Source organism: Anopheles merus, chromosome 3L, assembly GCF_017562075.2.
Source record: "Anopheles merus strain MAF chromosome 3L, AmerM5.1, whole genome shotgun sequence".
Classification (NCBI taxonomy): domain Eukaryota; kingdom Metazoa; phylum Arthropoda; class Insecta; order Diptera; family Culicidae; genus Anopheles; species Anopheles merus.
The window spans coordinates 10,298,566-10,315,142 of NC_054085.1; the positions used below are offsets into that span (position 1 = coordinate 10,298,566).

Sequence of the window (16,577 nt, forward strand, 5' to 3'; positions counted from 1 at the left end):
TTTATTGCCACCGCTAAGTGTACCGGGACCGATGGGTACATTAATCGGGCCTGCTGGTTAGTGTCTTGAAGGGAGCTTTTATTTTTACTTTTTAAGAAAGAAGGGAAGACTTCAATATTCTTCTTTGTTTGTCATTATATGCAAAATATTAAGAAATTCTTTATAATAAAACACATAAATCTTTAGTTTATCCAGAAATGATGACAATAAACACTAGTGCTCAACGCTTGTGTTGCACGTTAGATGCCTGATGGTTTACTATTGTCATATAACAATGTCATATTTAGAATTGTACTTTGATAACAGTAGAAACTTACAGTAGGAAAAAAAATTACGATAAATTTACTATTTACAATTTACAAGGTATCAAATCTTTAAATCCTATAAAAATTATTCCCCTCGACGACGATACTATACGCCTGAAGGTATGCAATATAAAATAATATTTTATTCTTTTATGAATTATATTTAATTTGAAATCAAAACAAGATTAATTAAATGTCTCCAAACATTCAACATATCGTATATAAACTACTTTCAACCTAATTCATTAATTTGTAGATTTCAAACCCGATTCGAAGGACCAAACAGCTTTTAACGCAAGATTGATCGCATAAAATGCCTTTATTTATACCAACACGTCTACTAAATAGTCATTTGCATACTTTTATTCAACATTTTACTTCCAAAAATATCTACCAAAACACTTTAATGTACAGCTTTAAAGAGCAAATGAAATACCACAAAAATAGTAACAAATTAAAGGCCAACGCGCTAATCCCTTTCTTCCCATTTTCCACTTCCCCCGAGTACGACGGCATTACCTTTATGACTGCCAGCAGCACATTGAAGATGCACCAACCAGCCAACCGCTCTGGCGCTCTGTGTTAGATTGATGTAGAATATTTGTCAAATCGTACGTTTTCGAATGTCACACAAAAACAGATCTCGTACACGAATTGTACACGAATTTTTGCACTTCGCCGTTTTGCTTTCCCAAACTTCCTCTTTTCTGTTATTCACATATTTTCCCTTGTCACTCACACACACCCACAGTATGTTTTCACTATGCAGGGTTCGAAAGGATTTATGGCTCTTTCAAACCACTCATCACCTTCCTCGTCAGCGCTCATCAACTAGCACAGCATCATAACAATTTCACAGCATCACTAGGGAAACTGGGTGCACGACCTCTCTCCTCTCTCTTTCTCTTTCTCTGTCTCACTCACTCTTTCTCATCCCACATACACGCACACACAGAGGAAAAGTGCATCCGGAGCATTTCAAAGTGCACAACAGCCCGCACAGCATGGCGCATCGAGTCGTTCCCGGACCCGTGGCCGGAGGTTTTCGGATGCAGGCATAAATTATGCCATTCGGCAGCTGGACGATAAATCACTGTGCCGGAATTCCATCTGTTCGAACGCCACAGCCAAACGGTACTGTTCGCGGCAACCACCCCGGCAAAAGGGCAACGGCAAACACCCGACCCGATGGTTGGAGTTTTGTTTTAAAATAAATGTTGAGCTTGTTTGTTACTTTCACCACTTTCAATCATCCTACACACTGCCCGACATGCAGAAGCTATCTCTAGCGAGGCTTCACAATACCACTTATTTCCACCGGAGCTTTATTTAAACAACAACCAATAAGAAAAAACCATCCCAACACGTGCCAAGCGCATGATAAACACAATGAACGAAAGCTGTGCGCCACCAGCGGGAAAACGAAGATGCGTAAAAACACACACACACACTAAACTGAAACACGTTAGACACAGAATATCTTCGATTTCGTGCAAATTCTCACTCACTGACGCACAGGAAACCCGCTCGTTTTTTACCCACAAAGCCTCTTCCCTGTTAGCGTTGCAGTAAAAAAAAAACAAACAGGTCCCTTTTGTTTACGGTACCACTAGGACAGTGCGGAGACAACGACGTTTGGAATCGATTTGCGGGCTGCGCAACGGTGACGAACGAACCGAACACGCCCGCTTTCTGCCGAAACGAACCGAACTCGAGCAGGGTCAAGCGAGAACTAAAATCGCCAATGTCGACTTTTGCCCATTTTGCCAGCCACTGGGAAAGGAAAAGCTTCTCTGATTTGCCCGTGCGGGAGAGAGAGCACAGCAAAGAGAGAACGGTTGTACATATCCTTGCAAGCGAAGCAGAGCAGCGGTTCGGGAAAAGCGGCCCCGAAGACACGTTTCCCGAAGTGCACACAGCACGCTCTGGTACGCTTTCGTTTGTACGCCCCGGAAATTAAGGAACGGCAAGTGAAACAGTTCGAAAACAACGCGCTCAGGCGCTCAGTGTGTTGATCTTTTTTTTTTTGTATTTTATCTTATTCTCTTTTCATTTTCTCCTTGATGTCTGTGTGTAAGTGTGTGTGTGTGGGGGGGAATTTTCTCTCACAGCATATCTGCAGAATTCGTGATAAACAAATAGGAATTAGGGAAAATCGACCGTTTTTCGCCCCCTTCTGGAGCACGAATTTTAAGCTGTGAGTGGTCTAGATCCCTTTGTCGATTTAAATCTCAACCACATACATACACACACACACACACACACACACACACACACACAATCACACGTGATCATCGTCGCAAGCCTACAGGAATGGCGAAAAAAAGTGCTCACTGTTTTCTGCGCTAGGGGAGCAGGTTTGGAAAATCCATCGAATGTGCCCACGTGGTCGGTTGATGACGGTTGATTTGTTCTTCACTTCGCGCTCTGTTTGCTAGCCCACAGATGTAAACAAACAGTTCACAGCTATGCATGTCGATGTGTGTGTGTGTGTGTCTACAGCAACGAGGAAAACACAGCTCGAAGGCCACATCGGTACACAGCACCGATATTACTTCCGGAAGGCGGAAAAGCGTACATGGATGAAGAAAAAAAACCCTCGAAATTCCAATGAAGTAAAAAGGCTCCCACCGAACCGTACGGAAATTTGCTGACTTGACGCCATTCACTGTTTGATAACCTTTTTTATAGTGTTTCGGATATATTGTCTGTGTGTGTATATGTGTGTGAAGAAAATACGTTGAACATTGAAGCTCTTTGCTCTAGAAAAGAAAAAAAGCACACCGGTTCCCCAAAGCGAAGGGAAGTTCTAAACCCGTCAAGCTTCAAAATCAAACACCATCACACCCCAACCGCGCAACAAGTACCCGCGCGCAAAAGGTAATGCCGTGGGCTATTACCATTACCCGTAATGGGCAGACAGCGCAAAAATGGGCCACAATTCAAAGAGTACGAATAAAAAAAACACGAAGCCCTCATCCACCGCCCAAACCGATCGAAAAAAAGGCAAGGTGTGAATGGGCGGCAGGTCCCGTTTTTTTTGTGTTGCACGCTTCAGGCAACCCACGACTGCTTCCTTCACCGTAAGTTATTGGTCCGTTTTCACGCGCGATAAAATCTCAAGATTGCACCAAAGAAGAAGGGAGGGGGGGAGGGAAGCAGCCCAGTCCGGCCAGCGTGTTTGCACGCTGCAGATCGGTTCGGTCTCGATAAGTCCTTGCGGGGGGTGTTGGTGGTCGTTTAATTTTATTGTTAAATTTGCTATAATTTTTTAACAAATTTATCATCCACCAGTGCTTGTAGGCCCAGTGGTGTCGTGTTTTGTGTATGGCTTCATTTGTTGCTTGACTAGAAATTCTAGCCATACCATAAAGGGAAGCAATTTTAAGATGAAGGAGCTCAGCTGTGCTGGTTGACCTTTAACAAATAATGGAAAATTTAAAAAACTTTAAAGGACATTTTTGGGACTAAGGGACAGGGATAGGCACAAAAGTAAGATTGTACCACCACATTTTAAATTATATCAACTTTGAATAACGTTATCATTTTAAAAAAATTAACGAATTTTTCCAACATTATTTGAAAAGTTCAAAGAACTCAAACATAAACTTTAAAATGTGTTATTCATCTACAATTCGATTTATAACTCCAAAGAAAACCATTCATTATATGCTTTAAAATATCGGCAAATTGGTAATACAAGGAACGTGCTATCGCAGTACAGCGTCCTTCTTATTCTTCTTTTTCTTCTTATTCTTATTCTTCTTGTTCTTATTTTTCTTTTTCTTTTTCTTCTTCTTCTTTTGGCACAACAACCGCTGTCGGTCAAGGCCTGCCTGTACTCACTAATGAAGTGGGCTTGGCTTTCAGTGACTTATTGTTACCATAGTCAGGATAGTCAGTCCTACGTAAGGGAACACGGTCTGTTCGGGGCTTGAACCCATGACGGGCATATTATTAAGTCGTACGAGTTGAAGACTGTACCACCAGACCGGCCAACAAACAGCATCCTTACTTGCTTGCTCGTACAGCATCCTTGTTTCTGCTAAACATTTAAATTACTTGACGTAACGACCTACGCGGTCATGCCAGCAGCGATGTTAAAATCATTTAACCCCGTGGGCCAAAATGCTACTCAAAATAGGAGCATAGTAGCTTTTCATTTAATTTTGCGGTTACAGTTACGTTACAATAGTTAAAACTATGATGTAAACAATTTAAAAAAATAAATGTACAAGAATATTTTGAATTGGCCATAGGCCTTTGACATTTCCAACATTTGCATTGTTTTGTGTCAACTAACAAGATTAGGTACACACAAATAATGGAAAAAACTGGTTTATTTAGCACAGAATAGTAAATTGATGTTGATAGTGGTGTCATTTTGATTATCAATATTTTTGAGCTGGTATTGGTTGTGAACAGAATATACGTACGTTAGAAACAGTGAACTCTTACTTTTGATGCTGTCCAAGGTCCATAAATTGGGGCGGTCCCGTGGTACAGTCGTCAACGACTCAATAACATGCCCGACATGGGTTCAAGCCCAGAATGAACCGTGCCCCCGTAGCAAGGATTGACTATTCGGCTACGTGGTAATGAATTAAGTCTCTAAAGCCTGTATATGCCGGCATGTCCGCGTAGGACGTTACGCCACGTAGAAGAAGAAGAAGAACGTCCATAAATCACTAAGGTCGGTTCGTCTAGTCCAGCCCAGGCTTAGACACAAATCTTCATTTGACAGTCGTGGAGTACCAGGTGTCATAAAAATCCTTAGTAAACGTTACTCTTCCGGCAAAATTCCATAGAATCCTCATTCGCATTGTGGAGACCAAAAACATAGTCATAGGCCAACTGTAGTTTATCTTATCGCATTTGTCTTGGTAGGCTGCTTTATGCAAAGCATGAGATCGTTTATAACATCCTATCAATTATGTTATAGATACTTTCGTCCTTCTCAAGCCTGTGTTGGGGTATATGGGACGACTTATCATCATCAGCATCAAAAGTAACAGGTGTTTGTAACAGGACATGTGATTGCATCTCGAAACATTCGAAACATTTTGCAGAAATATATTGATCTAGCCTGCAACCATTGCTAATGAGGGTTTCGACCTTTCCCAAAACAGTATGATAAAAAAGTGTTAGAGTTTGCGTTTTTTATTTCCAGTTGGTTGAGCAATTTTGTTATTTTTTGCATGTATTATTCTTATAGAAATTGCTCTTTTTGGTCATCAAGCACCTAAGAAAAACAAGATAATGTCCAAATCTATAAAACCGATGAGTAAGATACTTCCAGACCCTCACGATTTTGTTTAAATTTGAAGGCTAAACGCGAGTTGTTTCCGTAGAATTCTTCAGAAAGAAATCTTCATCAAATATTTGTGATTAACAAATGTATTCATCAGAAAGTGTATACCAAATTTTTCATTGATTTTAAAAGAAAAAGAAATCCGAAACCAAACTCTCATTTTCATCCAAATAAACACTTTTTATTTTGCTTGTATAACTCGAATAGTTTTTGGATTTCTTAAGCGATGCTAGATCTCTTCCATCAATCACAACTTGACGATGATAAACGTAATTACTAAGCAAATTAGTCAAATGAAGAATTAATGGATTTCATGGGTTAAATCAATATTTAAAAACCTATGGAAAAGGTTTAATAAACAGCTAAAACGCAGAATAAATAAATATTCTCAAGAAGCAATCGATTCATTGATTATTTTCCTGCAAACAAGGCAGTTAACCTATGATTCATGTAACGAAAGTTTTTTTTTTAATATACAATTAGAAAAAATATGAAAATTGTATAATATTCCATTTCCAGATGTTTTCTTGTGGTTTCGATTGTAAAAGAAAGGATTGTGAGGTGTGCTTTTTGGCACAATTATCATACACCTCCTTATCAAACGCTTCAATGCTATACGCAAGATAGCCTCATACTATAATCAATATGAGAAACATTAACAAATGAGAAAGCAAATAACCTAAAAATAAATCTTTCCAGGAAAAGATAGTCTATGTATCTTATAAGCTCCTTAACAAAGTAACAACTCCCAATAGATTTCAAACAGGATTCTTATTCATCCAAAACTACTTGCATTCAACTTCAATTCAACTAACGAAACTTAAGCCACCCGGCCCGGTAATACGAACAAAGCCCACATACTCTTCACGTGGCTAAAGTGTACTGTACTTTTCCGAGTAGAAAAAAGCAGCCAAGTGGAACCGTTCCAAACGCAAAAAGTAAAACACATTTTCTGACACTTTCCGTGCCGCAATACAGCGTCAAACTATTCACTAAAGTGAAGGATCACATAAAAAACAACCCCCGCAGTACTTGCGTGCGTGTGTGTGTGTATGAGTTAAGAACGAACGTTGACGTCTCGTCACGTGATGGAATTGAAGGAAATCCTTTGCCCCAACTCAACTCAATCCCGCTCGGTAGTGCTCCCAACCTTACCCAAACAAAGTAACTGATACTTACAGCAAAGCACCGTTGCTTCAGGTGTCCCAAACGTCTCCCCTTCTCTTATGTTCCTGCCCACTCATTTCTCTAACCTCGACAAGCATTGTTCAGATTTATCCCTGTTTCCCATTCCGAGCCGTCCGTCCGTTCCCTTCCCCTTGTTCGGAAGTGAACCATTTCCGGCGAAAATTTCCGTCCGCTTCTCAGGCAGGCAACACACGTTCCGGTAATCCTAGCCGCTTTTTCTCGCCATCGCTTGCCCTCCCTCTATCTCAGCCACTCATAGAATTACACACACACGGTGTTAATGGGTCGTCCTGAAGTCCTTCACATTTGGGCCGTGGCCAGGCGAAAGAATGTCGGCAAACTTCCCTATTTTGCTTTATAATGCCTCTTTTTTCGCTTTTAAGCGTCTAAGATAAAAGCCCCCCAATACACAGGTAAGTCCGTGAAAACAAGAACATACATACACACCCGATACATGTGCCTTTCGCACGAGCACTTCACATTAGCACTCGCACGCACTCGCCGGAGGAGTGAGCGCAACCTTTTTGGATGCGCGCATCGTACCGGTGCGTGCCCGAAAACGCGTTGTCGTCGTGTCGCGAGGAGCCCACGGTCCAAGTGTCACCTCACCATGTGGGCTGAGTACACACATCCAAACACACACACATGCCACAGGACATGGGATCAACACATCCGCACGGGCGACGTTTGACAGGGCACGATTTTCATTAGCCCGGGGCGGATTTTCCGGGACTTGTCGGTTGTTCGACACCGGGCGTACCAGGGAGAACAAAAGGTTGCTTGATGTTACTACCTTTACTCACGTTCGCGCAGAATAGGGTTGCGAAGATGACGAAGAGTGCTGGCCCCAATCATGGGTTTGAATACGAAGATTATGCCATTTTCTTTTAACATTTCATGTACACATACTAGTTGCAATAGTTTGAAGGAGAATTTTGTTCAGAAGAACACACACAAGTCGTTGTTGTCGAATATTGCTTAGAAGTCACACATACATTGACCGTAAGCATTCGATTGTGCCTTTAAAGCAGCAGTCATTTACAGCTTGTAAAAGTGTTTACCTCCAACGTTTTGTTTGTTAGTATTTAAGTTAACAACTTGTTATTTTAGTATTATGTACAGGCTCATCCATACATTACGTAACGCCAACACGAATAAGGCAGTTACATTGTAGCGTTATTTATTGCTACATATTGATTGTTGGTCTATTCCAAATCTTTTTTGTGCAAATAACATTATGCACAATCTCATATTGATATTCAATGCATTTTTATTGGTTTCAAAAATGGGCAATGTTGGTTTTTTCATTGCAATTATTAAAACCTGTCAATTTCATAACAGATGCGTACGGAACAAAATGAGCCTTTCAACGTTATTCAAAATTCATATATTCCTGAATAAAAAAATTCAAATATGGTTTAAGAATGTTCAGTTGCCAATGAAATGGTTGAATAAAAAATAAATAATCATCCAATAGTATGGAGCAATTAAAACTGATTCTAACATCAATCCATAACATAATGTATAGAAAGAAAATATGAAAGAAAAGAAACAAAATGTTTCTCGTAGCGTAAACAAATTTACACTAGAGGAATAAAGGTAAAATATTATTGCTTTTTTATGTAACGTAGTCCATGAATAATCTATCAAAATGGGTGTAAGCGAACTAACTACAGGCAGTCCGCGAGATGCGCAGTACCTACGGTACGACTTTCTAAATTCAGCAATTCTTTGAGCAAATTGTACTAATTGGATTAATTGTCAAATTCAATATCAATCGATTTGTATCTCGGGATCAATCGTGTATCTCGGTTTTCGAAATTTACCAATTCTTTGAGCAAATTATACTAATGGGATTAATTGTCAAATTCAACATTAATTGCCTACTGGTGGAATTTTATAATTATTTCTAAAAGGTGAAAAATTATAATATACAGTCAAAATCACATCAATTAATTAATTTATTGACTAAAATCTCAGGATCTCTCAGGACTCATTACTCAAAGATTCCTGATATTTTCAACGTGTTTTTTTGCTTCAACGGCTTGCGCAGAATTTTGAGATACGCGGTACTTTGCGGCCGTTTTTTTATCCCCATTACTAGTGTATCTCGGGGACCGCCCTTATTGACATAACAACTCTACTTAAACGATAAATTGTTCAAACATCAGTTTCTGATTGTTTACCCTCAAAGTTTCCAGTTCTAAGCAACAAACTTACCTTACAAGAGTAAATTGGAGTATTTGAAATAAGAAATGTTCAACAAAAATACCTTCCATTTATAAGATACGCTCCCTGCATGTAACTAAAATAGAAATTAAAACCAGAAAATACACTCCAAACACCGCTTGACTCCACAAAAATATGCCACTCTTTGCCCAATCTGTCCAAGACAAGATCAGGACGTTAGAAACAAACACACATACACACAAGCGTTAACTGCTGCAACCGCTCATTCACTCCAGCAAATAATAGCGTCCTGTTAGTTTGTGCTCCTTCCTTCCGCATTGGCGTGCGGGCCAACTTTACCGAAACTAGTTATTTTATTAAATTGAAACTACGCTCTGTCGCAAAACCATGGCGCTGTCTCATTTACAAAAAAAAGAAGAAGAAAAAAACAACGAAGAGAAATTAAAATACAAACTTTTTACCTTCCCTTTCCAACTTCCATTGAACCCTCCCCTTGCCTTGTTTTTTAGTTCTCGCTGCCGCACATCTTCATTATAAGGCACAAACTTGTGCAGCTTCAAACGCGCACGGTCGAATTGTTTGGCTTTTTTCTCGATCTAATTTTCTTTAATTTCTCTTCTCATTTGTAGTTTTTCCAAGTCTGTAGTTTTTTTGCCTGTTTTTTTTTTTTTTCAACTCACATTTCCTTCCTTACCCGAAAACGAAAACTTTTGACGTTTTCCCAAACACACAGCACTCACACACAGGTCACAAAGTCTTTAATTACCTTCGCCAAGTAGCACGCTGCCTCGTGACGCTCGATGCGGTCACATTTCCGGGGTTGGCATGCAAATCGAACAGGTCACGAGAGAGTTTGCCCGGGAAATTTCCCCTCTTCAGGTCGCTCCAGGGACTTTAAAAAGTCGCAAGCCACACACCTCTCACGTGAAAAGTCGTTGCTACAAAAATAAAAGTCTCCAAACCGGGTCATCTCCCGGCCAGAAGCCAACGGAACGGTGGAGTTTTCCCCGCGCCCAGCAGCATGGGGTCGCGTGTTATTTTTCCAAGCCAGCAAGCAATCCCTTGCTGCAGCAGGCAGTCCGTGTGCGTGTGCTGACGCCATTGCCAGTGGGGAAGCATCCCCGGCACAGCAGAGGCAGCAACGTTTCGTGACAGTTGACGGTTTTTGACGGGCATCGTTTGTGTGTGCAGTTGCTGCCCAAGCATCACCTGCTGCTGCTGCTGCTGCTGCTTAGCTACTTTTGCGTGGTTCATTACAGTTTGACTTTATTTAATTAGAGTCGCAAATTACAGCGGGACTGCGGCGCTTTGGGCGAGAACGGGGGAAAGACGAGTGTCCTTCAGGTGACACACATTAACCAAAAAACCCAGCGACCGAATGTTTTCGACGACAGCGGCCCGAGCGTAATCACTGTAACACGTAACATTCAATCAACCCGGGAGGAGGTCGCAGCAGGATTAGTGTTTCCCGCTGTTTTGCTGGTTTTAAGTTGAGCGATGTTATTCCCCTTTGTGTGTGTGTGAGTTTCAAGGTTTCTAAACTAAGCAAACCATGCCCTGTTCGCATCCGGATTATGCAAATGCGTATCGACGTCGTGCTCCGTGCAGCAACATTGCTCCTCAACGGTCGGGCAATCGAGTTGTTACACCATCGTCGAGCAGAAGCAGGACGCACGATCAACGAGTGTTTCAAACTTTAGTCTAAGAGAAGAAAAATAAAACTGTAACACCCATCTTCTCGTCTCACACATGTCTCATCTCACACACAGACAGGTAGGACATTCTTTTCCTCCTTTAGAAAAAAAACTCCTGACAAGTGAATCGAGTTTGTGGGAGTTTAAGCGATTTTCTAATGCTTGTTCGGCCAAACAACCACTCCACCCTCAGAACGGCTTTGCAGCTGTTTCTGCTTGAGCGGAAAACTTTTACCAAGGAAATTACCCCCATCACATCCCAGCCATTCATTCCTGGCGAGCATTTTCTATCTGTAAAATGTCTATCCCGCTCCATCCCCAAACAGTCTGCCATTAGAACAGGGTGCTCGCTCTTGCATATACTTCTCTCCTTTTTTTTTTGCTTTCTCTCTCTCTAGCTCTCTCTTTGGCCCAAATGGCAATACCAAAGTTGTGTTTTATAATCTCTGCCCGACCCCAACCCAGCGTTTGGCCCCGGTCCAGCAGGTGAGATAAACTGCTGAAAATTTTACGAGCTGCCCAAGTTTTACCCCTGTCCGCTTTTCCGCTGCTACTGCTGCTCTGCGCTCTTAATGGGAATGTTTATTTGTACTACTACTGCAGAGGATTAAGCTTAACTCTTTATACAGGGCACGGTGAGCCGCGATGAAGGATGAAGGCCCGAACACAGCCCGATTAGCTTGTTTCGGAAGCATGCAAACGGGACAGGGTTTGAGGTAGATACAGCTGCAGCTCGATGGTGTAACAAGAGGCATCAAACATTTCGGTGCGGAAATTGTTGGAAGCAGAAACTGGACCAATTTTTTTTCTCCTCTTCCTCCTCTTTACGCGTGTTACAAACATTACGCAAAGGGTTATGCCCTTTTCGCCGCAGCTGTTCTTGACCTTTTGGCACCCCGTTTCTTCTTGTTATTCCGAGAAGAGAATTTCGGATGAAGATGGCATAATGATTTCGTTTGACCATTGCACTCCTGGTGAGCTGTTCGGTGCCCTTTCGCCGCATAACAGAAATACAAAAATTAAAGGTCAAAACGTGCCTTCTCTTTGAATTTGAAGGCTTGTTATATTCAGTTCGGATGGCAACTGGAGCCAACATCAAATTATTTGCGATTAATTTGATTGGAACTGTTGGTTTCATCGTTGTTACACATTTTCAACGGTATGGCGCTTAACCATTATTGAATAGTATGTTACAAATGGATCCGTGGTAATGAGTGCAGTCTATCACACGACGGGTTATATTTTAATTCCCACTTGAAGCGAATATGCCGATTGATTAATTAATTTGAGCGCAACTTGTTTTAATAAATGAATAACTTTTGTTTATCGATATTATAAGTAATTCCTCCTTTATCAAAATTCGATTGTGTCATCGGATACATAAGCTACACGAATCGTACATCTCATTAAAATCATTCATTAAAATCCGTCCAATTTTAATCAAACCTGTCATACAACCGAGCAAAACGATTCCTGCTGATAAATCTGTCAATTACGACTAAATTCCGGTTGCAATCCATTTCCTCCCTCGTCTACAGTATTCCATCCAAAACTAGGCACACATCCTACAGGTCCGTGTGATACATTGCTTCCAAAGAACCTGAATTTGTACCCTACCCCCTTGAACCAGCAAAACCCCCTGGTTTGCTGATGAATCACTATTCATTAAAATGAGCTGACTGTTCCGGATCGTGTTGTCATAAACCAGTAAAGGGCATTGGATTTCCCCCCCCGCATTGGAGTACAATCAACGGTTTCCAGGGGGGTTCGTTCCGGCAAAAGGAAAGGAAAATCACGAACAAAACCGAAAGACGACACAATTCCTGTCCAGATGATCAATTCAAATGTCCCAATATCGATAGCTTAGCACAGCGGGCTCCTCCGTAGACGTCCGAGTGTTCACATACAGCAAAATAGCAGCCTGTGTTTCGGATTCACCGGACAAAGGTTTACTTTAAACAATTAATTACTTTAATTAAGTTACTGTGGTCTACTACTGGGACCACAAACGCACTCACACATTCTAGGGAGGTCAGCTCCTTTCTTTACCTGCAATTAAGGCGAACAAATGTGGAAAAAAACATTATCGTTAGCTTCGGTTGCTTCACTTTGGGGAGAAACCATGGAGACAATCCTTCGCAGGGAGGGACGTAAACTCCTTGAGACGCATGTATATTCATTCCTCGAATTGATTAGATGAATGTATAGGGCGCATTAAAAGCCTTCCATAATACGCTATGCTCGTTGACCCACGTCCGATGTCCTAAATTATTCATGTATTCTTCGTACATCTTCTGCAGGCCTTAAAGTAGACAGACCGGAGCACGGTTTGTCACACAGGATCACAAAAAAAAACCCGAAAGACAAAAAGCAAACACACAAAAACTATATCCAGCCAGAATACACAAGTTTTCGTAGCAAAAAAAAAAGGGTAAGCTACTAGAGCATCTCAATATCTTAGGCAAGAAAAAAGGACATTCTCAAATCGGTTGCTTGCGTAGAATGGAAGGAAAGCGCAAAGTATACACACAATCACACTAACGTTTATTCTCGAACTGCCGCTTTTGACAAATCTTGATAGCATGGAAATGAAGATGCGCATAAATGAAATTTGACTCTTAATTAAAAATGGACCCATTCCTCCGTCCCTCTCTAAAACCGATGGCTTTCAACATCGGGGGAAACCTTTTCTTCCGAGCTGGAGAAGATAGTGGAGTGATAGCGAAGCTGAGCGGTGATACGAAACGAAGAAAAGTCAATTTATTCATTCATTCTACAAGAACGTTCGCCACGGTGAAGGGGTCTTTGTTTTTGTTGTTTTGTTAAGAAAATATGTATAAAATGATCTATTTGCTTGTCGACAAACGACAAGTCAAATCTGAGCTAAGTCATTCCACTTAATGAGGAAATGGATTTTATGCTATCCAAAACTATGCCCCAGGAATGGCTTGGTTGAGAACGTCCATACGATTTTCATCAATAAATAGCGACGTATGTGAATATTACTTAAAAACATTTCCAGAACACAACCTTTGGTAAATAATCTTCCATCTATGCAATTTTATTTATTTTCATCAATATGCATCCCTATAAACTCATAACCAGGGAGTACTTCGTAACGCTTGTTCAATGGGGATGACCGATCTCTTCCCAATCAAGCTACATCCTGCGCGGACAATCAGGACAGAAGGCATAAGTTCTCATCCACCACGTCCAGCAATGGCGATGGAACGTATGGCCATCCAGCACCTCCATTCGCTGAGTTTCGGCAATTTTTTGCCGACCGATGGATTCTTTGTTTCTCAAACAAGCAGTTGCACGGTTTAAAGAGCAATGGAGATTCAAATACATTTGCACAAACTCACCGGTGTGTCTAATGTTCACCTTAAGCAACACTGGGACGTACTTGAAACAAGGCCAGAGGTAGACAACAAGAATACTTTTCTTGCTGATGTACTTTCTCTCTCTCCTTGAATGCACTTTTTAAATGAGCATACTACTCAAGAACTCTTGCACTATTTATTCGCTTGATTTCTGCACCCAAAACGCTAAAATGCAAAATGTGTGTGTGTTTGTTTTTGAACATGTCATGGGAAAGTTTTTGTAATTATATTGCACTTACGTTATGTGATTTTATGCCCACAGCAACACAACAATGCCATTAAACTTATGCTATTTCCAACATCCGCCACCGTTATCACTTTTTATCCACTCTTCGTTTGAATTGTACCATTGCGAAAAAATGTAACAGCTTTAACATGTTGAATGACACATTACCCACAAAGCTGAAGTCACTTCTTGCACCGGAAAAAAAAAACAAAAAAGACTAATAGTGATCAAAACGACATGGTATTTCGAAATGACCGGACCTAGGCTCAACATTTTGGACTAAGATTAGGTTAGTGTCGATTCGGTCGGATCGATTCCAGATCCGGATCGAGAAGACTATGCACAGCGAGTTCAACAATGGATTTGAAATATCTAAGATAAATTTAAAATATTTTATAGTTTACGGACACTGTTTAATTTATCTTTACAAATATCATCAATATATTTTGAAATAAATTCCCTGGAGAAAATCAATCCCAATCAATTAACCTACCCATTTCGTTCCTTTTGCAAATGGGCCTGTTTTCATTCCATTTTTACATTTCCATTAAGTTTCATCATTATCTCAACACTAGTTGAAATCACGTAGTCTTGACTGAGCACTTCATTTGTTTCCAGCGAAAACAAAAAAAAACCGCTCATCGCCTAACAGATCGTATCGCGGACCTCCTGGAAAAGGACTGCCCTTTTTTCCACTCATCTTCCAGTACTTCCAATGTGTCATAAACTTCCAACCGGATCGGCGCACCACACCGTGACAACCCAACTATCAGTCATCAGTCGATGGGCATCCAGATAGCGTGCATCAAAACCACGAAAAGCATGTACCGACACGATCATCGATTGTAAACACAACGCACGACCGGGGCCCCCCCGATAATAAACATCTACCAATGTCCAATGCATCGACAACTGCGAACGCCACTGCTGCGGCACGGTACATTTGTATCCATTTCGATTCGTTGCTGACAGAAGTTGCTTTTAATTACGACTACCCCGGACGCCCCAGCATCACGCCAAGCATGGGATGGGACACGATTGTTCGTTCAGGCACGACTGTAAAACAAGATCCAAGGGCTTTAGGTGAATGATTTCGGGCTTTTGACTTTGTACAACCGTTTCCTAGCGTTCTGCGCCAGGCGGATGCCGGTGCCTAGGAATGCAGTTGCAATTCTTCACCTCGTGGTAGGATGCTGCCGACGGAGATGATGATCTCATCATTTTGGGCTTGAGGTTTGAGTTAAAAGTCACCATACCAGTCGGCGCTAGCACTTGCAATCAGCCATTCAGGCGAAGTTGCATTGTCGGCAAGGAACTTCATTACAGCGTGCGGTGAATGTCGGTGCCGGGGCCAGCCCAACGTATCCGTGGGATGGGCCTGGGCGATGGGTTCGGTAAAGCGAACAATGTACGTTCGTTGGCTGGTTGAAGGTATCAATCAATTAAGCGCAACCTCAGGGTTGAGAGGGCGCTCATGTAATGATTTTATTGTATCAAAACTTTTAACAATGGTCTAATTACGGCACGGAGTGATCATTAAAAGCACTCATTTAAATAATTATTTTGTGATGAAGGGTATCTATGGATGAAGCCGACTTTGCATGAAAATTTCAACTTTATTTGATGCGGAAACAAATTTTCAGATCTTGAGATATTAAAAACCATTTTAAAAGAGTTTCGATAAATTTAAAAGTATTTAAGAAATCCTACAACTACAATAATATATTATTACCAAAAGAATCGCTAAATCCTCCAGCATCCACAAGTAAACCAATCGAGACCCGTTCTAAAACTCATGCCCCGCCAATCAACGACATCAGAGACTCCACGTTCCAGAATGCGACTCCAGCAACAACCGCACCTCGTGGCAATCGATTTAGGCCATAAAGAAAACGATCCGTTCCGTTCCGCGTGCCCCACCGTCCGCACCATAAACCGGACAAACCCACATTTGCCTTTGCGGCTGTGCGCCAAAAGGTAATTGGCCGTAAAAATGGTCCCATTCGCGCCGGTTCTCTTCCGTCATGAAGTTCGCTTTTCGTGTCAACAACAACGCCACGGCCAAGATATCTTGTCATCAACCAGGTGGATAAGAGGACGCGTTATTCGGGTCATACGGCTGTCGATCGGAAACGATCACTTTCTCCTGTACATTGAATCGTTGTAAAACCGTTCCAAGTCGGTAAGGCCAAATTCTGGGAGGCGAAAATGTTGAAGGTGCCTTTAAAAAACAAGCTATAACATTAGTTCTTAGGCCTGTTTTAATTTGCATACTGGTTT

The 16,577-nt window shown here is 41.4% G+C and overlaps 1 protein-coding gene across 2 annotated transcripts in view; it reads right to left on the reverse strand.

The window, feature by feature from the left end:
• The window catches only part of LOC121599575, a 222,114-nt gene that overhangs the window by 55,205 nt on the left and 150,332 nt on the right, over positions 1-16,577 (reverse strand). Inside the window, exon 1 of one of the 2 annotated variants that reach the window (XM_041927463.1) lies at positions 825-2,049. The exons of the other annotated variant lie outside the window; for it this stretch is intronic. The gene's annotated coding sequence lies outside the window, so the exon portion shown is untranslated. Of the gene's footprint in view, positions 1-824; positions 2,050-16,577 lie in introns of those variants that run through there. 2 annotated transcript variants of the gene reach the window in all.